This window comes from Tauraco erythrolophus, chromosome 3 (assembly GCF_009769465.1).
Source record: "Tauraco erythrolophus isolate bTauEry1 chromosome 3, bTauEry1.pri, whole genome shotgun sequence".
In the NCBI taxonomy this organism is placed as follows: domain Eukaryota; kingdom Metazoa; phylum Chordata; class Aves; order Musophagiformes; family Musophagidae; genus Tauraco; species Tauraco erythrolophus.
In genome coordinates this window covers 37,000,770-37,027,123 of record NC_141467.1, presented here as the reverse complement: position 1 = coordinate 37,027,123, position 26,354 = coordinate 37,000,770, and the positions used below count along the sequence as shown (strand labels likewise).

The window sequence follows — 26,354 nt, the reverse complement described above, 5'->3', positions numbered from 1 at the left end:
ACAATGGGCAACTCTCTGCTTTTATTAAAAACTTTGAGGGATTATTATTTTAGTTAAGCCTTTAAGAATTCATACCTATCTGGAAAGGGCAGCTTGTGTAATGAACTTCCTGTTTTCATCATAGCTGGATACTGCTTTTTTCTGTTGCTTGTTATTACCCAGTTAATATGAACTGCCTGGAGTTTATTTTTAGCTCACTTGAGCCTATTGTAAGGTCTGTTCAAGAACTTAACTTTCCAACCAGAAAATGTAATTACTGCATCTAACGTCAAGCTTAGGAATATATTCTTAAATCCTTTTAAACAGCCAAGACATAAAGTGAAAATAGATAATGAATAGTGGTTGAATACAAGTAATCTGCTCAACTCAGAAATTACCTTTTATTTTCAAATTATACCCTTAATTTCTAAATAAGTATTTATTTGCTAAAGAAGTCATGCTCCATTCATTTAATTCCCAATTAAAACAGGAGAGATGAATGAATATTTGCCAGAATGAGCAGGGGAGTATTTTTATTTGCAGAAAAATATGTAATTATCTAAACGTCTTGAGATCACAGAATCAAAAACTTTGAAGTCTTGTGTGTCAGACACAATTTGTTTCATGTATATCAAATCACATTTAGCACAGTGAAAAGTACTCAAGACTGAAATGAGACTAAATGTAAACTCTGGAAAGGACGCCTTTTACAACAGTCTTTCAACCTCTTACAGAAAAGAAAATAACAATAATAAGAATAAAATCACATGGAATCACAGGATAATTCAAGCCAGAGGGGATCTCAAGAGGTTACCTAGTCCAGCGTCCTGCTTAAGGTAGGATGAGCCTTGAGGTTACTCAGGGCTTCATTCAATCTGGCCTCAAAATCCTCCAAGGATGGAGAGCACATGACCTCCTCTGGATAACCTGTTCCAGTATTTGAGTCTCCTCATGGCGAAAAGGTTTCTCCTCCCACCCAGTGTGAACCTCTCCTGTTTCAACTTCTACTTATTGCCTCCGTGTTAGTTTACCACTGTCTTTCTGTTTTTCAAGGACTCAAAACTGAACACAGTATCCAAATGTGGTCTAACACGTGCTGAGTAAACAGAAATAATCACTTCCCTCCACTACTGACTACATTCCTGTTGCTACAGCCCAGGATGCAGTGGGCCTCTCTTGCTGCCAGGACACATTGCTGGATCCTGCCCAAACTCATGTACATGAGCCCTCCAGGTCCCTTCCACAGAGCTGCTCACACTATCCCCAGCCTGTGCTCCTCTGTGAGGTCCCTCCTTCCCAAACCCTTTTGGCATTTGCCATTACGATGGATAATTCCATGAATGGCTCTGAAACAGGAGCTTAACATTTTTCTCCTTTTTGTTTTGCTCTACTCTGGCAGACTCATTTTACTACAATTTAGCTTAAAGAGGTGGAACACATAATTCAGGATACATTTAAAATCTGATTAGATTAAAAAGAGCGATAAAGAAGTCTGTTCTGTTTTTCTTGCAGAATTTCTTTTTCACTGTCTTCCACTTGCCATATATATTTTTACATTTGCTGCTGTGATTACTTTGGCTTTGACAGACCCATAAGAATTTACAGAAGCTGTATACGAAAAAAACAAACTTTTTATCTTTGAGCTAGTCTGATAAACTGCAAGTCACAGTACTTTCTATGTGTATACATTTTCAGCAATTTCAATATTAAACCTTAGCTATGACAATCCTTAAATTATTAACTTTAGGTCAATTTGATATTAATAGTAATAAGTACTCTGCAGGAAAAGTGAACATTAGTTGGAAATAGGTATGTTGAAAAGGGTTTATAGGTAAGTGAAGAATGCAAGTTTGACAAGTTAATTAATAGTAGCTTCATTAAGATTCAACTAATTGTGTATATCAGTGAATCTTAAGGAATTTTTTGTTTTGTTGTAAAAATAATTTATTTCTGGCTAACTGCTGCCTGTGAAATTTCACAGAGAATACTGCAATTTAAAAAAAAAAGATGTTATACGTTACAAAACAGAATACATAGTATAAGCCCTAGAAGGATACTTTTCTCCGTCCTTTCAAGGAGACTGTGCGCAATCCCAAGTGGCCACATTAATACTTAGTCTAAACTTTTTAAAAGGAAATGCAAAAGCTTCAGGATTGAAGTTTCAAAGCTAGCTATTACAGGCTGTTGAACAAAGGAAACTTATTTTCATTTTTAAAGCTTTGATTTTTTTGCTGCATGTCAGTGGCGTTGTGATTTTTTTAACTGTTTATTGCCCTGTACTTAAAAAATTCACCTTGGAGATTAAAAATTAATAAATCAAGAAACATTGTCATTACAAACCTTTCAAGACAATTTTTAGTTACTTGTGCCTGGTTTGCCATTTGAGTATCTATCCAACATTAGATCAGCTTCCCTTCCCTCCTTCTCTTTACGTCTCCCTCAAAAAGAATCTGACATCAAAGACCTCATCATCAAGAATTACATAGCAGGTATTTGGTTGAATTAGAACATTCATAGTCCTCACATACAAAACAATGCATTTGTGGTGGATTGACCTCGGCCGGCTGCCAGCTGCCCACCCAGCTGCTCTCTTACTCCTCTTCCTCAGCAGGATAAGGGGAGAAAATAAAATGAGAAAGCTCAGGGGTCGAGATGAGGACAGGGAGATCACTCACCAATTACGGCCACAGGCAGAACAGACTCAACTTGGGGAAAGTTAATTTAATTTATTGCCAATTAAGAATCGAATAGGATGTTGATAAACAAAGACTAAAGTAAAAACTCCTTCGCCTCACTCCTTCCAGGAGCTCCCAGGCTCACCTTCAATCCTTCATCCCTGACTCCTCTACCTCCTCCTCCTTGAGGGGTGCAGGGGGTGGGGAATTGAGGCTGAGGTCAATCCATAACAGCTCCTTTCTGCTGTTCCTTCATCCTCATGCTGTTCCCTGCTCCAGCCTGGGTCCTCTTCATGGGCTGCAGTCCTTCATGAACTGCTCCAGCTTGAGCTTTTCGCCTGGGCTGCAGCTCCTTCAGGAAAGACTGCTGCAGCGTGGAGACCTCCATGGGCTGCAGCATGGCTATCATCTGCTCCACTGAGGTTCTCCATGGGCTGCTGGAGGACAACCTGCATCACCATGGTCTTCTCCAGGGGCTGAAAGGGAGTCTCTGCAGGGGTACCTGGAGCACCTCTTCCCCTCCTGCTGCTCCTGCCTCAGGGCTCACAGGGCTGTTCTTCACACTTTTTTTCCTCACCCCTCGCTGCCAGGCAGCGTTTCGCCCTTTCCTACAAAGGCTTTCCCTGAGGTGCCACCACCTTGGCTGGGGGCTCAGCGGTGCCCTGCTGTGTGTCCGCTGGAGCTGCTGGAACGGGCTGTGTGCGGCGCGGGACAGCCTTGGCCACTCCTCCCAGAGGCTGCCCAAAAGCCCCTGCCAGCGCCTGGGAGTCTGCGCCCCGCACACATCGCTGGGACAGAACCAAACACGATTCATCTTGGTCGTTCAGCACCATTCAAAGGGGTCTCTTTTTCCATTTCGGACTAGCTTAGCCCACCTCTAGGTGGAAATGCAGAACCACAAAGACATGACTGGTTCTGACGTGCCTGTCCTCACCTGTTCCAGCCAGAAACATCAGACACCCTGTGGTTCTTCCACCGTCTTAAGTCCGAATATCAGTTCACACACACTAGCAGGCACTTGCTCATCCACAGAAGCCGTCTCTGGGGATTATTTTCCTGTGAGGACAAGTTAGGCACATGGAAATCATACGACTGAAGATAGAATTTGTCTATCATGCTAGTGCTAGCAAGTCTTTTTTAAAAGTCCGACCATGGGATATTTAATGTCAAGAAGTAATAAGAACTCTAAGTTCCTGCCTTACTGCTTATGTTTTAATAGTGAATATTAATATTTAGGCCTGAATTGGTCTCAGTTAAATCAGTGTAAATCCAGAGAATCTACATTGGCTTTATTAATGTTACTTCAGATTCACAAAACCATACCTAGGTATAAGATTTTTGTACAGTAACCGTAATACCGATTTCATGTCCTTCAAGCCATAGCACACTGCGGGTCCATTCAAATTCTTATCAAGCAAAACATTTAAGAAAATCCTACTAAAATAAAATATTTTAAAGTACATTAAATACTTTATCCACAAGCAACAGATATAAGAAAAAGTTACTTTTGCATTGTCAGTACTCTGTCTGTTGCAATTAATGAAATCAAAAGGAGGAGCAACAAAACATTTTAACTTAACTTTTTAAAGCAGTTCATCTCAGTGAGATCTTTCAGGGCAGAGGATAACCTGTCAGGAGAGGTCGTATCACTGAAGCGCTGTATTTACAGGATGAGGAGACAAAAAACTAAGGAGAACTGTGTGGAGATCTATGCAAGTTCTCCTGCAGCAGTGGAGAGGGAATCCTGGGTCATTAAAAAATTAATTTTCCTTTGATTTTCTGATGTGTAAACTGTTATGCCCAAATATGACACCACATTTCATTAGCCAAAGAAAATACATCCCACAGTGGAACTGAATACAATAATCGAACAGCTTTAAATGTTCAGTAAATTGACAACTATGCACCACAATTCTGGTACGTCAAACCCCAAACTCCATAAAATTGCAATATTTATCTCCAAAACCATAACTGTCTAAACATTTACATCAAGTTTCTTCCATAAAACACACATTGAAAGTTTAGAAATGTTGACTGAATCATTTCCTGTGACTCAGTGATTTGCTATTGCATCTGTGCAGAACACCAGGAGAGCTGTTTTTAGCTTGACAATTTTACAATTCAATGGAATGTTAATGGCCTCTTAAATTTCATATAAAACAACTTCTTATCATGTCCTTAATCCCTTATCAGATGTCATCTAGAGTAAAAAAAACTCAACGCCAGATTATAACCATGGAGAGAAGAAGTATGAAAATTCTCCCATGCAACCTATCTCAGATTAAAGATTAGCAAGGACTGTGTGCCAGCTATTTCCTGTGACTGATCAGATATCTAGAGAATCATTACTCTGTTTCCCCATCATATGTTACCCAGCATACATGATGGGTGAGGGGGAGGGGGGGATGCTGCTGGAGTTAAAAGTTGTAAAGCTACTCCTAAGCTACTCCTAGTATCAGCCAAAAGTAGTTTATCATGCCCTGGAGTCACCCTTAGAGCAGTCCATAGATGTGCAGGCTGTTGCAGCCATCTATTCAAAGGGACTACATCAAGTCAGACTGGAATCTAACCGATCTAAACATGGTTTGAAATGGGGCAAATCCCACATTTGTCCCTAAATTCCCTGAGATATTTTCTGTGGCTTTACAGTATGGATCCTCTACTTTAATTTTAACAGGTTCCATGTCCCTTACTAACATATGCAATAATCATAGAAATAAAAAAAATGGTGCATGTCTGTATAAAACTCTTATGAAAAGAGTGAAACTGAATACCCACACTGTGCTGGCACATGGACAGAGTAAACAAGCTGGAAAGAGAGAGCGAGAGATCCTTTTCCTCACCCTCCCTTTCCAACCCTTCTACTTACTTGAAGCTGAAGTTTAAAATAAGTTTAAAAAGTAGGCTAAAATATATCATCAACTTGATTTCGTTTCATTTACACTTCTCCATTAACACCTTTAGGAAGATACTCAGCTTTCAGAATGTATTGTTTGTTTGGCTTAGGAGAAGCTCTTACTATGCCATTGCTTAAAGCAGATAGGATAGAGCAAACTGCATGGCTTTTGTTGAGCCTGCATTTTAGAGCAAATATCTTTGAAGCACAGCCTACTGAGAAGAAGAGCTTTTCACAGGAAACAGAAGAAACTACTGTGTGCTCGAGACAAATGGGATTTTTCCCCAGGCAAGAAAGACGTAATAAACATCTCAATACAAAATTAGTTAAGAAATATGAAAGGTTGTGGGTTGATCTTTGCTTTTACAAAGACAAAGGAAGAAAATGTCTACACTGAAGGACCTACAAATTCTGCTAGAGCAGATTTCAGATATAAATAAAAAAAAATTTAAATGAATGCTCTGATGTATGCTTGCAAACCAGCCAATATGACAAGAATGTGTAAGAAACGGCAGAAATGTGGATCCCGTTCATTCCCTGTCACACCACAATGACAGATTAAAGCAGAATAACTGCTGCAACACGCCACATTCCCAATCCCCCCCTTTTCCTCATGCTCCTCATTTTCTACATGCACCTCATAACAGCATTTCCCATTCCTCCTCTCCAGTTACTGTTTTGCGTGACCCTATCTTTGCCCCTCTGTCCCCTGGTACCAGGGTCTTTGACTCTGCAGGTCACACCTGCACTGCCTCCAAGTCACAGTGCTCTAGCCCCTTCCCTGCCCCTAGTCCCTTCTGACTGCCAGCCATTTCAGCGTCCACTGAAAATTTTCATTTATCGTTAATCGTAAGTAAAAAAAAAAATAAGACAAAAAACACAGAGTCTAGTCCCATCCAAAGAGCAAGAACAGTTACGAGTCGGCATGTAGGGAGAAAGGATCCCCGAAACAGCTGCATCAAAGTTGTGTGTAAAAGGCTACCCAGGGCCAGCGGCGAGGATACGTGGCCAAAGGTCTGAGCCGGCTGCAAAGATATGTGATTCTTAAAGATTTTTTTCAATCTCTGTCTCCTTACTCAGTGTCAACATAGAAAGAACCACTCCCCGACAGATGTTCTAAAGTCTAAGTGCAGGATCCCTGTGTTGCTAATGCCAGTACCATTAAAAGGGGTCTACCTGTTGGTGGATTTTGTTATCACCTGAGGAATACAATTTTTAAAAGAACAGAATACATAGGAAGTCTAATGCTCCAAAATTTAAAAACTAGGTTTTCCCAAGGTTCTATTACTAAGAGAAGGATCTTCAGTGGTGAAGAAAAGCCTGCAGTCTTGGGTGAAAGGTACAGGTTTTTGTTCTGGTCAACAGAGTGTTAAAGCTATCAGTCATTCAAGTCAAATTATTCACTCAGAACAAGAAATCAGACATTAAATTATATGACCTCGCTTTTCCTAGTGGACTCTGAACCACAAAAATTCTCTCCGGCCTTAATTAATTTGTCTGAATTTAGGAGAATGCGCCTATATTTAGCTGTTTGTGTATAATCCTCATCAGACTGAGGCTAAAATTGTTGGTTGATATTTGACCTGTCTTTCTCTATTAGTCGTTGCTTCTAAAGACCATTGTATTTACAGCCCATCTCTTCTCTCTCTAATCTGAATGTCCACAAGAACAACTGCATGCAGTAAAGCAGTCAAGTTTATTCCACATTTTAAATCTGAGTCTCATAAGGCTGATACTCAGTATTTTGTTGCTATTTGACTTCTACTTACCTATTTTTTCTTTACTTGAAGATTTTATTAGAGATTAAATCATTCATGTGAAAAAAAAAAACTAATTACAGAAGACATGGAACATACCTCATGAAACAGGAGAAGACCAACATCTAGGTCATGAAATTTAGCAAAGTTGAGAAAAATTCAGGCACGTGAAGAGCTAAATATGCAGTTTAATTATTAGTTCCTCATGAAAGAAAAAAAAAAGTAAAAAAAGGCAATTACAAAAATTAGTATGGAAAACTCTTCAATTTCAGTTGGAAAAATTGTTTTAAGTGGCATAAAGCCACAGCATAAGTTTGATGGGAAGATAAACCCAACAAACAGTTCCCTGCAGCTGAAAGTATGAGGTCTGTCTTCTCCTTTCTTCTTCTCCTGCTTTCCTCTTTCTATGCCCCAGCTCCTATCTTTCTCCTCATGTGCTCAAAGTCACGTAATCCGCTGTCACATTTTTGGCTGTAGCATCAGTCTCTTCTATGACCTGATTTGATCGACTGAAATTTCAGCAAACTACACACAACATAAATGGCATAAATTGTCTGCCATTTAAGTGAATTAAATCAGTTCCTGGAGAGATATAAGTGTCAGAGAAAACACAAGGTATACGATGGGAAAAGAAAGAGAGAAGTGTAGAGGATCTCATCTTTTTGGTAGCAGTGAGCTGGTACGTCTGCTCATTCTACCTCATTTGACGATCCCCTAAAAAGACACTGCTTGAGAGAATATGTCTGTGGCTTTGCTCCACACATTCCACACCTGGTGTAGCCCCACAACTGATCTCAGTGATGCAGTAGAATAGCTATCCTGGAATTCCATCAAAAGTAGTTTATTTACTCAGGAATCAGACTTCCTCCTACAGCTTCAGAGCACTCCGTTCTGCTTTTCTAAGTGCTTTGGCTTTTACTATGCTTGTCTCCATAATTCAGTGGAGCTGTTTTTAACAACAAGGATGGAAAACCTTCTGTCTAGGGTTCAGAAGCTCTTTTTCTGGTTTTAGAGTAGCAAGAACCATCTGCACTCAGATAGTTCCAAAATATCACCTTCCAAAGAAGCCTCTGCCCAATATTCATCCTGGCTTCACGGTAAAGTAGATACACAAAATTCTGCAGCTCCCTCTTGGCTCAGAAAGGGTTCTACACTCAGCTCCATGTTTGCAAAAGAGATCTGGAAAAAATGTTCTTTGTCTGAACATTATTGTTCCTTGGGGGTGGCAGAGCATGCCCCTTCTGCAAGAGAGAATAGACTCCAAGGCCCCCCATGGCACACAGCAGCTCCCAGGGAATCTGTGATAGGCCAATACCCCCCAATATGCCTCTAAACCATCCACAGTGCCCGACAGCCACCATGTCAAATGACAATAGTACAGAATCCCCAAAAGAGTTTCAGTCTTCTGACAATGAATTGAGAACTTTATTACAATAAGTAGACCAGAATTCCCCTTAAGAAGGCACTCCCAAAGTAAGGTCCACCGGGCCAGGCTAAACGCTCTAAGGCTGGCCTGCAAAAGTCTATTAAAACACTGTTTTCAACAGTGTCTCTTTTAAAGGTTTGACAAAACAGCTCAGTGATGGTACCAGAGAAAAAATGAGGCTAACAGGCACCCATCAGTCAGAAACTTTGGGAACTACTACCTTAAACTGCTTTTCCCCTCATGCCTCTACTCCTGGCAGAGTTTTTCATCCCCCTTCTGCCAGGCGCCCCTTTACAGATTTAAAGCTACAGCATGCATGCACCCTCACCAGGGTTCCCCTTCTCCTTTGAGGCTCTGGCTATTCTGAAGTGCAGCAGGTTCCAGAGCTGCACCAATGCTGAGCTTGATGAGCATCCTGCTGATGTGGACATCCCCACCTAGAGAAAACTTCTGCCTTTTCACTTCCTTTGTGTATCTAACACCACAGAGGTGGACCTCCTTCAAGAGACCTTTTGCTAGGGTTCCAGCATGACTAACCTTAACCTTCACAGCACACCACAGCTCAGTAAAGTTTACATACTTCAGTCACATATGGTCTATGTCTAGCAATAATGATGTCAGCAGGTATTGCCCAACATTTTCCCTACTTAGTTTTATTGCATCTAGATTGCCTGATTGCATCTTGCGCAAGATTTCTGTGGTTAAGGAAGGGAACGACGGATTTTGACACCTACAAGTCTCCTGTCATTTACACGAGGCCACTTGAAATGAAAGTGGCGGTGTTCCCAGCTGCTGACTATGCAGCACGCCTGACTAGAAGACTGTCCTTTAACCAAGAGGATCTCACACAGGCTAATGTTGCTACAGACGTCTGTCCTACTCTCTCTTACCAGCCTGATCCCTCATGGAGGAAGTGACCGGGATGTCGTATGCTCAAAACCACACTGTGGTTTCCGCAATGCCTGGAGCATTACAGACCTAAGAAACTGCTCTTAATCATGGCTATTCCTTCAAAGTGCCAAAAGAGAAAAGATGCTTTTCTAAGATCCATTCATTGTGGTTTTAAGATGGAAGAAGCACTTCTACAAATTTAGATCAGCCAGTAGCTGCAACACAGGTAAGTCAAAGAAACGTAGTGCCATTCAGCAGCTAGGGCTCAAATTTGAGGGTACATCTCAGAGATGGTATTATTCTAACCCCTGCTCTCAACCTAGCCTTCACGTACAGACGAGCCCAAAACCTATTCCCATAAAGGTTGTTTTTCTCCCTACCACATCACGCTGTAGAGGCTACCCATTTCTTGTACTGCATCCAATATGGGGACTTTTTACATATTTGATTCATTCATTGAATGAAAAAATGTGATTATGGAATTACAAATGCTGTGCGAGGTGAATGACAGGACATGTGAAATCTACAACTCTTTTCATATACATTTTGGCTATTTTTTGAGATGGAGATGCTATAGATTATATTTATTGTGCAACAGCTAGGGTCAAATTTGGATGCACGTTTGATGTCTGTCTCATGATTTTACCAATTCTACAATACATGTCATTAACGTCTTTCGGAAATCTAACTATGTAAAACTCTCTCCTGGAACGTGCCACCTTCTAAAGTCTCCTTGGTCAATACAACACTTAAATCTGACCTTGAATGTGTCTCCAGGTATCTCCTGCTCAGAAAAAAAACACAAAGCAAAGTTGCTCTTGGAGTTAGTATTAGAATTAGTTTTGCTGCTTCTCTGAGAACTACCATCATAACCTAGATTAGACTTATTGTCTACTACACTTCCTCACTCATTAGAAATTTTGCCCTAGTACTCAGAAAATATGATGAGACACATTAGAAACTTATTAATTTGAGAAAGCTGGGGACAAATAATGTATTGAGAAGCTAAATCATTGATCGTGTTTTCAAACATCAAAAAGTCTTTGTTTTTCTTAACAGAGTTTCAGTTTCCTATCCTTCTTGGTGCTACTGTTTTCACCTTTCTACCTTCTCCTGTACTCCCCAGGATGAATGACATTTCTTTGCGGACACAGGAAGGAAGACTGTCAGCAAGGAGTAAAACCAACATGAAGTACTGGCCCAATATTCTGTGAATGTCAATACTTTCAAAGAATGTGTTATTGTTGAAAATGGTTTCATCAGAGGTCCTGAACATCCTTAGAACAGCCTCTTTCCCTAGCACAGCATAATAGTCCCATAAATACTGCTTTGGGGAGTATTAGTTACATTAGTAACACTCATCAGTGCAAATAGTAGACAGCAAAGAAGCAGAAGCAGTCGCAATTAGTGTCGTAAAGACTGTGGAAAAACATGTACATAATACATTTTATCCAGCTGATGCCACCATTGTAACCAAAAGTGCAGGAGGACGATCTGCAGGTGTAAGCAAGCACAGCACCGTTAATATCAGAGAAGCTATGCCACATATGTATTTTTCTTCACTTACCAGACTCATCCTCACAAATGAAAAACTACACCTGCTGGTAGTTCCTCATTCCCTAAAACCCCCCTTCAACTTGCACAGGACATGATGATATAAACCCTATCCACCCCTCAGCATATTAATCTCATCATCATAGTATTTGTACTTTTTCCTCACCTGACAAATACAAGAAGTAGTTTCTTCTTCATTTTATTGTTTGCTACCTTTATAACTTTCCATTTATGGCTGAAGAGTTAAATATGTGATACAAAGACAGCAATAGTCTTCATTGTGCTAATACATTTCACAAGCAAATTTCCTTTGAAGTAAGATTATTTTTTTTTCTTTGTGATTCAAAATAGTTTCTTTATACCGAAATGCTTCTGAAATACTCTTCTACACCCAACAAGGTATAATCTTTTCAGCAAGTGTTATGTGCTATATATCTATCTATCTATATATCTATCTCATGTTTTGCAATGTACTCTGAAAAGCAAAAAATATATGTACTAATGAATCAAATATTATACAGAAATAAGAAAAAATGTCTGTAAACTACAGTCATTCTGAAGGACACCGTTCTCCTAGTCATGAGTCTTCAGATGCTACACCACTCCATTTGCTGACACTAAACAAGTAAAACTGCAGTAGGATTTAAGCAGGCATGAAACTTTTCTTTCAGACTACTCATGTTCCCCACAGGCTCCTGTACAGATGTTACAAGAAGTCTGCTAGATATCAAAACTAGTTCAAGTTGTAAAATAATTTTCACTTCCTTTTCTGAGCCTCTTTGCAAATTGTAGGCCAGAAACAAAACCAATACACAGTCAACATTAAGACACGGGATTAAGTCAAGGATTAAGACACCTTTTAAATATCTGTACTCTGCAACAAAGGTAAAAACAAATATCTGGCCTCTTTATTCTACTACATTTATTATGAGCAGTCTATAATATGCAAAAAAAAAGAAGATATTCTGGCTTGGCGTTTGAAATTACTTACCTATCTAGAGCAACATTACTGAGAAACCACATAAACGCTTACCTATATAACTTTTTTATGCTTGTTCTTGTCTAGTCACATAACAATTTCAATAAAGAGTGTGACATTTTTAGCAAAACTGCCAGGTCAATATAGACCTCCTAGCACAGAGATACTAATCTGGATATTAATATTCATTATACTGGCACAGCTTGTAGCTAAAATACAAAAATTGTACTAGTAATAATTGCGTTTAGAGAAGGGGAAGTTGTATTCTTTTTCCCATACCAATACAAATTGAAGCAGTAGCACTCTGAGTAAGAACAAGCTTTTCTGCATACATGTATCCTCTTTCAGATCTAGTTGTGCAGGATGAAGTTGCAACCACTCCTGGTTGCTCCTCATAACCTATTAGTTGCAGGTTACCACTTGCAGAGCCTTGCTAACGAAAGACTGTATGAGCCCTCCCTCTTTCACATGGATCCAGTCTGCTAGGTTATCAGCTCTTGTGATCAAACTTTCTAGCTGGGCCTTAGTGGATCAAGTAAGCATAGTTACTTCCATTACAAGATTTACCAGGGTGATACTCTTCAGCAGCAAGATCAGTAATGAAGAGATGATATTTTAACATTTCCAACCATTCCAGCTATTTGCGAAGTCAGCAGCTGTCACCACAGCTGGAATCGACTATGACTCAGAAGAAAACAATGATTGTCAGGATCCAGTGTTTAGCCGTTCTCAACCTGCAAGGCATTCACTCCAGGGCAAAACTATTTAGGTCTGAAGATACTGACTGATAACCTCATACCTACATAGTGCCTCAAGGATGGGGAGTCCCCGGCCATTAATAATTATCTGTAATTAACGAATACATATAAATCACTATTTGCATCACTCATGGAAATACGGCTCCTGACTCCAACAAGGGAATGCAGTTATTCTGTCTTCTTACAAGGATTGAAATATACCCTCACATTCTGTGGTAATGGTTTGAAAAAAAAACAAAGGGCATCAGTGAAAGCTTGAATATTTTGGTCCATTATTCTGCTACATTGTAATACCCCAGTATGAAAGCAGTATCATATGCAAACAGATAAGAGATCAGTCAGTTGCATCAGTAATGAACCTGAAGGCAAAACTAACATCATCTTTGGTTTAAAAGGTTCCCTTAAGATTATTTAGTCACAAGTTCCTTCTCCAGTCAAACGTATGGCCTCATTATTTGGTTTGAAACATTACTAGCTCATGTAATGTTATTTAAATTATCTGCTGTGTGTCTACACAGACACAAAATCACTAGCTAACACTAAAGTGTTGGCTTCAGAAGTAGAGAAGCTCATTCAGTGACACATAAAAAAAAAAGTTGCTCTGATATACCAACTTCATATCTTTGTCATTGTGTTTTTAACCTAATGATTCTCTCCCTAGTCACATAATATCATGGCACTCATTACTACTGATGGCAAATCTCAGGCACACCTTTTTAAAGTATTCTAGAGTATAACGAGGCACTACATTGTAAGCCTAATACTTTGAGTTAAAAGAGATGGTTTTTACCAAGGCCTGTAGCGACAGGTCAAGGGGCAATGCCTTTGAACTGAAACAAGGTAGATTCAGACTGAACATAAGGAAGAAATTTTTTACGATGAGGGTGGTGAGGCACAGGAACAAGTTGTCCAGAGAAGCTGTGGATGCCCATCCCTGGAAGCGTTCAAGGTCAGGGCTTTGGGCAACCCGGTGTAGTGAAAGAGGTCTCCCATGGCAAGGAGGTTGAACTAGGTGGTCTTTAAAGGTCCCTTCCAATTCAAACCACTCTATGGTTCTGTGATTTCATGATTCTATGAAAAAGTAGAACACTTGTATTGACATATTCTGGTGCCTATGTCCAGAACACGAAGATCTTCTTGCACAGCTCTGCTGGGGAAGAAGTCAAATATTTTTTTATTTTAAGTGGTAATTCTGATGATGAATGCCATCAGTTACCATTGTAACTGAGACTTTTTCTATAGTACTGGCATAGGTACTGAGTCATTGATGCAGGTCATGTTTCAAACATTTGCCTCGAACCAATAGTCAATGGTACTCAACAAATCTCAGGTCACTCCTTAGCTCAAAATCATCAGTGGGAAAGGTGCACTTAGGATTGTAGAGAAGATTGAATCTGTTCCTTGAGACTGAGGCCCCAAAGCCTTATCTTCCTCCAAAACTCAGATGTGCTCATAAGAAACAAGAAAAAGTCATCATTGCACAGCTTAGGTCTACAGTGTCACAGGAATGCGCAAAATACTTAATATAGTCACTCTATACACTATGCCAAAAAAATCCACAGCTAATAAGGGAACGGAATTACAATTGTAAATAAATACACAGGCTACTAAGCTTTAACATAGGTTTAGGGTCAACAATTTTCCGATGTTATTGGAACAGCACATATAAAAATAGATTTGGTTTCATGATAAAACAATTCTGTATTTTTAAAATTAAATTAGCATTGCATCAAAATATCCTTCTTTCCACAACATCATAAATGTAGTTACCACTCCAGTCAGGCATGTGAAAATGACTTTCTGACAATTCTTCCAAATTCCTCCCATCTCCTTCGGGTGTTTCATCTTCCACATTCCACGTAAGTCATGATAACACCTGTATATGTGCCACCATTAGTTATTAAAACATGAGACATTAACTGATGTAAGGTTGCCACTCCCAAGAGCACCATCTTTGAGAAATCAGTCAGCAGGTATCTCAAATATTGCCTTCATTCAATATCTGAACTAAAAGGATTCTTCAAACTCTTTAAACTTTTCCCACACTGTTAAGGGTGGAATTAAAGATGTTTTCTCATTAGACTAATGTATGCATACCCTCAGGGAAAAAAAAAAAAAAAAAAAGACTTGCCTTAAACTGAAACTCCTCTACTGCTATTATTAGTGCTACAACATGGCACCGATTTTCTCCTTTTAATTGGTTATTTGGTGAATTGAAACAATGATTGCTAGTGGTTGAATATATTCCATACATGATCATAGAGAAGTCTACAGGCTAGTGTCATAGTACAATAGAAACATACATACATTTATTTTTGAGAGACTTTATTTCAAACAAATGTCTTTGACTATTGCCATAGAGTTATGTGTTCACCATTTCCTTTTTTTTTTTCAAAAAAGTTTTACTTAATTATACTTCACTATGGTCCTTAAAAAGTTCACTTTTACTTCGAAAAGTAGCTCAGTGGAAAAAGAAATTAGCTTCTTACTAGCTCTATTTTATTACATTTCAAATCCAGAACCATAACTTTTCACTCCAGCATAGGGGTATCACAGCAAACAATAAACACATTACTGTAGCATAATGAATTACTGTTCACCAGCTGAGCAACAGTAACTGACCGCATGCGTGCTTTTAGCCAAATCAGACCCATTATTTTGAACACTGATGAGGATACACATTAGGGTCTCCTCACAGCCACAATAAAGCAATCGTGTTTTTCCAAAATATGAATTCTCTGTAAGACAGCAATCTAGATTCTCTATTTCTTCCTGAACTATCAAGAAAACCATGTGCTAAGCTTCACTTCATATATTTACTGCAAACTACTAAAGCCTTTAAGTGTCTTCAGCATCACTAAAGGCCTAATAGAAAAATGATGTGGTTGCATCAATGCCTAAAATGTCCTGCAGATTCTTTACTGTGGAGACAGCATAAAAATGCATGATGAATCTCATCTCTGGCTGCAGTGGGAAGGCTCATCCTTGTCACACATAGACAGAAATCACTTGATACAGTGCTCTCTAGAGACCCAGCAAGTATGGAAACAAAGGATGCCAGGCTTAGAGAATCACTCTTAGAGGGAAGGCAGAAGAATTAAGTTTTGCTATGAACAGGTGTTTATTACAGCTAAGTGGTAAGTGTATCTTACAGCAACCCATGAGCTATCTCTGAGTCATCACGAGTTTTTTTTTAAATTCTATTATCCAAGAAGAAAACTACTTAAAGTGTTGCCAGCACTTCCAGGTTTGCACTGAATGAAAACACCACGGACAGATACAGCCTCAACAACAGCACGGATTCGCATAACCCGGGCTTACTGCGTGCTCACCTCCACCTGTGGCAAAGTCCATGGAGGAGAAACCTTCTCCTACATTTTGTTTTTTGTTTTCTTTGTACACTGGCCATCTATTAAATGAACTTACAGATTCAGGGATAGTGACTAAGGCTGTATAAAATCAAGACAAGAATAAACTTAGTGGGGGAGCTCCACCTAGCTGGCAAAATTTCTCTATTTGGCCCAGTTTAGTTTTACGCACGGTGAGAAATACTACTTCACTGGGCAAGTTGTTTCCATACAAAAGCTCCCTGCAGAAACCACAAAGCTAAATGAGTATCCTCCAAACGCACATGCAGGACATCACACTATTGACGCATCAGAGTCCTGAAACAGAAGGTTCGTCTTCCAGAGGTCTTGTTTAGGAGAGGATCAGGGAAAACCAATTCTGCTAAGCACATTCCCCCTCCACCTTCCTGCCCTCTTGATTCCCACTCAGAATTGGAAAAAAATGTGAAGGAGCAAGCAGACCAAAGAGAGAGAAAGTGTCAGAAACACAGATGCCTAATGCACATGTTGCATCTTTGATCCTTTACCCCTGTAGAAAGGACTTGGCAACTGCATAGTCCTTTATGTTCCAGATTGTCAAAAAAACAGAGTGCTTGAGCTGCATGTGAAGGATCGGCAAAGGTAATTTTTATTAAAGAAATTAATTCTACAGACAAGTACACAATGCCATGAGATTAATAAGCATTCTATGATTCTCCTTCCTCAACAAGCTGACTTACCAGAATGAGCTCTAAGAAAAGGGACCTGAGTCTTTTCTTACAAGCTCCCTACCTTTTGAATTTGTTTGTTGGTTTGGGATGTGGGTTTTTTACACTATTTTAACTGCAATGTAATACAGCTACTGTCAGAAGTCATTGTTATCAAGGATGAAACCATTTATAAGACCAGTAGAATTTGAATGCTAGGACAGAAACCTGGAGTCAACTGAGTCCTGTATTATAATGGGTCAGGACAAATCCAAGTATGCAAAGGAACTTTTCCCCAAATCACAAAACTATCATGTCTATCATGTAACTTATCATTTCAATCCATTTCAGCTTCTGGAAATGTGAGATACTAAACATGAAAAATTTGTAATGGCTTGAAGGAGCCAAAGACCAGTACGTCTGATCTCCCTACCAACCAAACCAGTAAAAGCTATCAGTAGAAAAGAATTGACTAAATTCTTAAAAGACCAAAAAGAAAAAAAAAAAAAAAAAAAAGAAAAAGAAAAAGAAAAAAAAAGACAGAGATAGTTCATCTGTTTTAATAATGAAGAATTTGTGATTCACGGAGTAATATTTGAACAGAACATCAGCTTTCTTACCAGCTCATGACTTCCTTAGAATTGCAGGAAGGAAGACTTAAATGGATTCTATTGGTGCAGCATAATTAAATTTGATCTAATATGTGCTAGCCAGTATCTTGAAAGAAAAATTCTAGTCAATGCACAAATAAATATGCAGAGCAAGCTATTGGCAAAGCCAGCAACATACTTAGGATAAATTGTTAGCTTCCATGCAGAGAATGGGTTTGGAGTTTTTATTTATTTACTTTATATATATAATTTAAAGAGTCTAAGTAAGTTGTTTCAAATTCTGGAGACACTCAAAGCATTGATTGTCTCAGGGACCACAAAACTACAAAGACAACTCTCACAGGCTTAAATTTTCTCTAACAGGTATTCCTTCCACCACTGCACATTTTTCTGGGCCTTCAAACTGAAAGGCGGAAAATCACTTGTCTAACTGTAAAATGAACACTTAAGGACCTCAGTAAAGATCGAGCTACAGGAGATGAGTAACACTATTTTGTACAACAAAAATAAATTCCATATAGTAACTTGAAGAAATTACTCAAACCAACATACATATACTAGATTATTTTTTTTGTATTTTTAAGAGTTAAAAAACACTTAGCAGTGTTCATTAATTGTAAAAAGTGGTGTACTTGCATGGAGCATCTTTGTTCCTTGTACGGACTATTCCCCTAGTTACCTAATTATTGTGCTTTTTTTGAAAGTGGGAGTTGGAACACCGATTCTCAGAACTTTGTCGCAGGCAGAAGTTTTAACCACAGAATCTCTATTATTGCCTTCAGCCTGCTTCAGGTGATACTTTCCATGGGGACTTGTCGATATTTTCTATCAGATGCTGAGCAGACTAGCACTAGAAAACACGTATCTCAGCATTACCTCACTTGCTTTGTACAGTGTTATTTACAAAAAAAAAAAAATCACCACAAAACACAAACATTGGAAAGAGTAGAGTTTTCTTTCACTTCCAGTGTGAGTGATTTGATCTTGAAAAGGTAATAAACAATAACATTATAAGTTTCATTTGCTCTTTTTAGTATTAGATTGTGGTCCAGTAAATGCATCTGACATCCTGTATGTGTATGTATTCACAAGACTTAGTTGTTATGTTTTTCCCTGAGTCCATAAAGTTAACAAATACAGAAAGTTCAGTAAAAACAAATTCTTCATTCCTGTCTTGCTTTTTAAAGGCTTCAGGGATGAAAATAAGTACTCTCCACCCCAGGACCCACTCTCACAGCTGTTAAGACCAGCTGCTCTTCCACAGACAGAAGTGGCTTTCTGTAAAGTGACTGGGAGAACTACTTGAGAGGACTTTGACTACAGTATCATCGAAACACTGGCAATACCCAACTCCTGATCTTTGCTACCTCAAATTCAGACAGCACCATCTCCCATGTCTCTAAATGTCCTGAAGAAACTGGTACCTGGCTGAAAAATACATCATTGTGACAAACTCAGGGGAAAAAAAGCAGCTTTACAGTCAGGAATCAGAAACTGAAGAACATTCTTTGACATTACTAAGGCACACCTGAGGCTACGCACCCTCAGACCACTCCGCAAATCGTCTTCCCCTAGCCTACCGAAAGCTTATAAGCATTTTGATATTATAATCAACTATCAAATCAACGTGTGACAGGCAATAGACCAGGCCAAGGTTTTCTTTATGGTTTTTTACATTGAATTTCAACTATTTTCACCTTCTTATATTCAGGAACATAGCCTTCCTTTCCTCAACTGTCATATGCACACACCACGTCCTGTGAACACGGTGTTTCATCCACTACAAGCCACACTGCAGAGCATCACAGCAACTACTCCCAACATCATGGCTGAGAACATAAGGCATGCTCCCCATGTCAGGCTGTAATTTCACGGACTTCTACTATCCCACTCCTGACAGTGGACCATGCTGACTACTTCCGGAAAAGTGTAGCACCATCCCCCTTTGGCAGTTTAAGGTCTTTCTGAATCAGAAGCAGCATCACCAGCTTTGTGTTTAGAAATCCTTGGTGGATCCCTGTCCCACTAATTTGTCAATCGCTGCTTTAGCCTATTTATTCAAACCACCTACAGCAACGAGCACCACAGTGTAACTATCTGATTGGGGTTTTTTCCTTTAAAAGCACCTCCACTTGCTTGTTTTTAAGCTTGCATCCTGAAGACTTCATTTTCCTTTATGGTTTATTGCTGAGAAAGGAATTGTTATTTGCTCGCATCCTCCCCTCCACCATTCTTGCCTCTGCAGAGAGCTACCACATTCCCTCTCCCCTGAAATCTCTTATTTAAAGTGAAAAACCTTTCTGTCCTTATACGAAAACTATTCCAGTGATCCATGTTCCTTTGCTCATTTTTTTTCTGAATTCTACTCCATCTTCCTTTCGATAAGGTGGCCCAAAATGCATGCAGTTTTCAAGGTCTCCATGGATTCATATAACAGCCTGATGGTTGGTTCTCTTTTTTTTTTCTTTCTCCTTTTTTCTCTTTCTACCCCTTCCTAACATTACTCTGCTTGCCTTTTTGACCTCCATTGAGTATCAAGCTGACATTTTCACAGAACTGTTCACAATGAGTCCAGGATCCTTCCTGAGTGATAATAGGTAATTTAGAGCACATCACTGTGTATGTATAATTAGTCATTTTCCCCCATGTGCATTATTTTGCATTTATCAATTCCAAATTTCATCTGCCATTTTCTCACTCAGTCACGCAGAATTACAAGATCTTCTGCACTGCTTTACAGCCAGCTTTGGTTCTGATTTCTCTGTGAGCTCTGCTATTCCCTCCATTCTCCTCAGACTGCTTTTAAACATAAAAACACAGAGACAGCTGCACCGTGTCAGATCAGCGATCCCCCTAACCAAGCATTCTGTGCAATATTGACTAAAAAAAGATGCTTAAGCAACAGCGTCGGAACACATCCCTGGAACACTTTCCACTCTCAATCTCTCCTGAGTTTACACGCTGTGTCTCTATCGCCACTAACTCTCGATGGCTTGCTTTTCCATGCTGCTGTCTCCTCGGACCCAGGCAAGCTTCTAGTAATGTCATATCCTCGGGTGAGGAATTTCAGAGCTGAGCGACACACTGTGCAAAGAACCACCTCCTCTTGTTCTGAACCTGACACCCACCAGCTTCCTTTGGCACTGCAGACACTCAGTTTCTAGTCACCCTCTAATGACACCCATGGTTCCACAGACTTCTTTTTTTGAAGACTAAGCCACTTGTTAGCTGTTTCAGAACAGATTTACAGTTTCTTTAGGCTCAGACCAAAAGTTCAACTATCCAACAAAAGGACTACAACAGGCAGATGGGCCATCAACATTGTCCAATGCTTTTCTGGAAAAAAATTGTAGTGGGTATTTTCTCCCTGCTGTTTTGATCTCCTTACTCTCGTTCAAATACAAGCTCCAACAGATCAGGTTCCTGTTCCAAAAACAGTTGCAACACTCCTGCAAGAGTTAATAAATTTTACTGTTGCATTTCAACAATCAATAACACACCTGTAAATAAAAAGCATATTAAGAATAGATACGCAGAGGAAACAGGGAAGTAGAAACAACGAAGCTAAAATTTTTAGAAACATTCTTCTATGTTGCTTTTCTGCTTGGCTTTCTATTGTCTCCTCTTCCATCGAGGTTTTTTCCTCTCTCAAAAAACAAGCGTAGGTAGCATTTTACTACCTATTCTACTACTACTGCTAATGTCAGCAGAGTGACATTTTTGAGGATAGGAGTCATGAGGAAGACTATCAAAAACTGCACAGAAATAGTGCACAAAATTTACACTAGTTTTTCCACACTTTTATATACATTGTTATTTGGGCTTTTTAAAAAGAAACTGAGATCATCCCTGTCTATGTCCTAGGGATTTTCCCCCGCCTCCCCCAGTCATTGTGGAAAGTCAAGATTGAAGCAAGTGAATTTTACGCTTAATTCTGAGGACAGGGAGGTTTATAGTCATTGTGATGTGTTCCAGGAACGAATCCCTCAGTTGTGGGCTAGCTGCAGAAGCAGTTTGTCTCTCCCATTCATTCTCCATTTCGCCAACAATGCCATTGTTCCAGTGGAATGCAGCTGTCAGGAGCAGGCCGTGACTGCAGAAGGTGTTCCCTCAGGCAGCTTGGGCCACCGCCATCATGCATTGTAAAGTCTAAGACCAAAACCAAAACCTTGAACTTGTCTTGGTACTCAGCAGGGTTACAGTGCAATGAGCAGAGCTCCAGGGTGATACGCTTTCAGCAGACTGTATTATGTAGGAGATTAATTGCTCCGTTTTGCGTCAGTTTTGCAAATCTATACCATATGACTGGCTACTAAAAGTCAGTAGCCAACAAGAGCACGAGGATTCGCAGCTTCTAAAGTTATTGTGAAATTATGGGGGGAAGGAGTGGTTCAGTATTTATAAAAGCGAGAGGCACAATCTGAATTCAGGAAACCATTTAAATATAAATAAATCTGTACAATTACGCATCCATGAATCTACTGAATCCCACACACTGTTCAGCCAAGAATTTATTTTAGCTTAATACTTAACATAAGTTTTCAGTTTGAAGAAACAATTAGGACAGTTTTCAAAAAGGAAAACATTTACAGTTCACGTGAAAGTGTACACACAAGCTCACATCTTTACATCTATACATTCATTATACCAGGATGTACAAACTCATTTTTTTCACAAGGGGAACTCAGGCATCACTTAGAGATTAACACAGACAGGTTTTGTCCACACTGTCGAATTTTGCAAAAACAAGCTCTAAATCAAAGTCTTTATTTTTGAGTTGCAGAACTTCAGTATGACATTTCCCATACTTTCTTCAGGTTCTTCAAAAAAAGTGCCTGCCATGCAATTACTTCAGTCTTTAATACCTGTAAGATATCTTACCAAATATTAACTTCTTACCTTCCATTCTTCCTGTTTTACTAGTCCTACCAAGTTCTATCAACAATGATTTCCAAATTCCTTTCTTGTTCAGTCCCACTTCCCCTGCCCAACCACCCCCACCAATAATTGGCCCAATGACCAAATGATCACAGCCAAGAACAATCACTTAAATCCTCAGTCACCCATTTTCTAGCTTTTCCTCATCATTGACTGAGGAGATTCAAACAAAATTAAAACATACTGCAGATGGCTGCACTGGATATTTCTACCTTTCATTACCTTTGCAGCACAAACAGTGTTAATTAAGTGCATCATGCTCTTTTTAAGTATCAAATTAATTGAAAGAAAGCAATAAACTTATCCAAGTACATTTCTGTAAATAAATTACTGAGAATACATACAATATCAAATCACTTGGACACACGGGGTTACAAGGGCTAATGTAATAGTAACCAGTGCCCCTCCCACAAAGACAGACCACATTGCCTCTCCTTACATCTCTATGAGCTAAACAGAGGAGATTAGTCTTTCTCCAAATACTTCCATTGACTTTGGGGGAATGGGAAATAGAAAGCAGTCACCAGTCCACCCTGACTACCTTCTGCTCTATGGCTCTAGAGGCCTAAATAAAATTAAAGGCAGACTGATTCTTTTTCTCAGAGAAGAAACAGATAATGTCTGAGGCTTATGTCTCCTTCCCAGTGCAAGAGTCTTGGCTTTGCCATGGAAGAGTGAGAAAGTTGCAGACCAATTAAGTGGGGGAGGGAAGATCTACTCACTAGTAGAAAAGACCATCATAAGGAAAGGCATGCACAAATCTCCTTGTACATAAGTAGCTCTGTCTCCGCTACACGCCAGATCCCAGAGCAAAAATCCCTTCTAGTTTCTATTCATGACTGAAGTTAAGTTCTGAATGACAAAGTCAATAGCAGAAGAGTGCATAACGAAAACCAAATGTCCAACAATGTTCAGAAAAAGGCTGAATGTAGCAAAAGAAAAAGCTGCATGCTTTAGATATTAACAGGTTTCATTAGCACTTGTTCCACAAGGAGACCAGCTCGGGGGGAAAAAAAAGTAAATTTAAGTTTTATTAAAACCCTAGAAAGCTAACATGAAAACACTCCTTATTTTTAATAAATAAACTAACAAAACTAGTCAATTAGAGAAATGTGAAGTGAGAAAGTCCAGAACTGGCCTATTGTGAACGGAAGGAGACCCAAAACAGAGACTGGAAACTCAAGAGGTACAAGGCAGAAGAGAGATTAGAGTGAAAAGAAGAACAGAAGGCAGAGAAACCAAGAAGGACATTTTAAAGTGTGACCACAGACGTAAGCTGAAGGCTGACATTAACAAACCACATTATCTTGTGCTCTTCTGCTTACGATGTCCCACTCAAACCATGAAGTTAGCCCATTTTTGCTTCTCATTAAAAGAAGAACAAAGAAAACAATGCCAATTAAAGCTTCTTTAAAACATGGAACCTTAGCACGCAGGATTGTTACAATCATATTCAAGAACTGCACCAAACTACACTTCTTAGTAATTCAAATACCAAACTGGATGTTAATACAATCATGTGTGCTGTAATATTCCATCCAAATATGCTCTTCTAACTTAGTTTTCTTCACTTCAACAAACGAAACATTTCTGGAAAAGAAACAAGAAAAATTTGCTTAAGATAAACATTAGCAAATTTGCTCCTAGTCAATCACAGAAGTAATAGCATTCTTTTATTTTTCTTATTAAAAAAATATATCTGACACATTGAATTCTGTAAAACAGACTGGACTGGCTTCACTGACAAAAGTATCCCATTGTACCTGAAGTTAGAGAGCAAACTTTTCAAACAAAAGAAGACACTGCAAAAAAAGTACAATTTTTTTGTAAAGTACTGAAAGAATGTACAATACTGTCACGTTAATATCAGATTGTCTTGTGATAAAGTGTGGCTGCAAAAATATTTTTACTGTTTACCATTTGCAATGACAGAAACACGATCGATTAGCCTGATCACAGACAGCATCACTGTAGAGGACATTTACTCCCAGCCGTGAGAATTATGAAGTATCTGAGCCTGGGGAGACAACTGCAAAGGCAGTTAGGTTTTTTTGCTTCATTACTGTACCCTAAAAAGCCATTATGGTTCTGTGTCATAGTTATCTTACTCTGCTTTCCCCTAAGCTCTATCTTTGTTCTGTTTTAAATTGTCTTCTATTCCAACAAGTCACTACCCTGGTAGAACTACTGCCCATGATCATGAACTGAAAGAGTCTCTAATTTATTTTTTTGTTGTTTAGGTTGAGTCCCACCAAGATTACCTCTAACTTCCCACCTTTTTCATCCTCCTTAATTCAAGGCCTTGGGACCCAGCACTGTGACGCAGTGCTAAAGCCAGCTCTCCTCAGACCACTGTTGAATGTCCCAACTCTAATGTTCACTGCACACATAAGTGCTTCAGCCATCAAAAAACTTTAAATGGTCAACTAGTAAGACACGTGAACCCTGCAGAACACCTTTAGGCATCAAATGGCACAGGGCTTATTAACAAAAAAGCTCAATAGCAGTTTAATGGAAGCTTGCTAACAGTGTTTTTGTACAAGTACATCTAAATATCTCATTTTGTCCACCAGTGGCACTGTATAATAGCTCTCCTCAAAGTTCTCTGAAATATCACAGGGTGGAAATACTAAGTCAACTTTTCCTCGACAGACAGTGCTGTGACTTGACCCCATCACTTTCAGAGAGGTAGGTAAGTACGAGGGCTTGTTCATAACTAGATCCTTTCATCCTTTTCACCTGCCTCTAGACAGCTGCCAACGGCTAGGAATTCATGCTTTGGGGATAACTAGGTAGAAGCAAAGGCACCAGCTGCCCCACTGATGATGTTGCAACTAATCTATCCTCTTGCAACAGCAGAAAACATCAGAGGAAATCTGTCACAGATAACCAAGCTGCTCCTAGTTTCAGCTCACCTATGCAGCCACCCATGCTGTCCAGGAAAATTCTCCAGCAAACTACAAACCTTACAGATAAAGCAACTGCAGAACCACCAAGTTTCTCTCCAATAATGAAATTACTGAAGCAGCAAACCATTTTCCTTGAGAACAAAAGCTGATATTAGCATCAAATCTGAACTCCCAGAAGGCCGACGCAGGCTCTGTACAATGTTCCAACTGATCACGTACATCAGAGAAGGGCACACCTCCAAAAGAAACTGCAAGATTAAGAAATCCTCCAACATCTCTAAGAAATTACTATGTCAAAAAAGCCCTAGAAAGCTGACTAGAGATTAGAAATGATAAGTATCACTATAATCAACCCACTGCTAGTTGTAAAAGTTTCACGTTATCCACGGAAGACAGAAATGAATTTGTCTACCCAGCAGGGCTACAAAATACATACAAAACTCCCCAAACACACAGAACTCAGCGGAAATCCTGAGTCACTGAAATGGATCATTCTCTTGATGGGAGAAGCTATTTTTTAAATTCCATTGATATAAAAGACAAGAAAAGTGTAACATCCAGAACTTCATAATTTAAGCAAACCAAAACAGTTTCAGATGTTGATCTACAAAATGAAGAACAAAAATGTCATGCATGAGAAAACAATTAAGACGGCTGAATTTCCTGAAAGCTCAAGCACCTTAAGAGTTATATTAAGTAAATTTGCTATTTACACTTACTTTGTTACTGCTTTACCAAGACTCTTAAGAAAAAAACAACACCCACACACCTAGGTGCAAGCAATAAGAGGCATGAGACAGCCAATAACTGTGATGGTCCCCTGCCCAGAAAGCTTACAATCAAAACCAGGTAAGAATTTAGTTATCGTGCTATTTAGCAACAGTTTAAGTACTAGAACTGGACTTCTTTTTTCAGAGTTGTTTTTCCATAGTCGAGCAGGCCTATATT

At 39.3% G+C, this 26,354-nt stretch overlaps 1 long non-coding RNA gene across 1 annotated transcript; it reads right to left on the bottom strand.

Annotated features, from left to right (window-relative positions):
- Positions 1–22,052: 22,052 nt before the first annotated feature.
- LOC147528998 (uncharacterized) lies at positions 22,053–25,726 on the bottom strand. The gene is made up of 2 exons (XR_015222085.1): positions 24,415–25,726; positions 22,053–24,087 (listed from the first exon to the last, which is right to left on the bottom strand). It is a non-coding gene; the product is annotated as an uncharacterized LOC147528998 (long non-coding RNA).
- Positions 25,727–26,354: the final 628 nt, after the last annotated feature.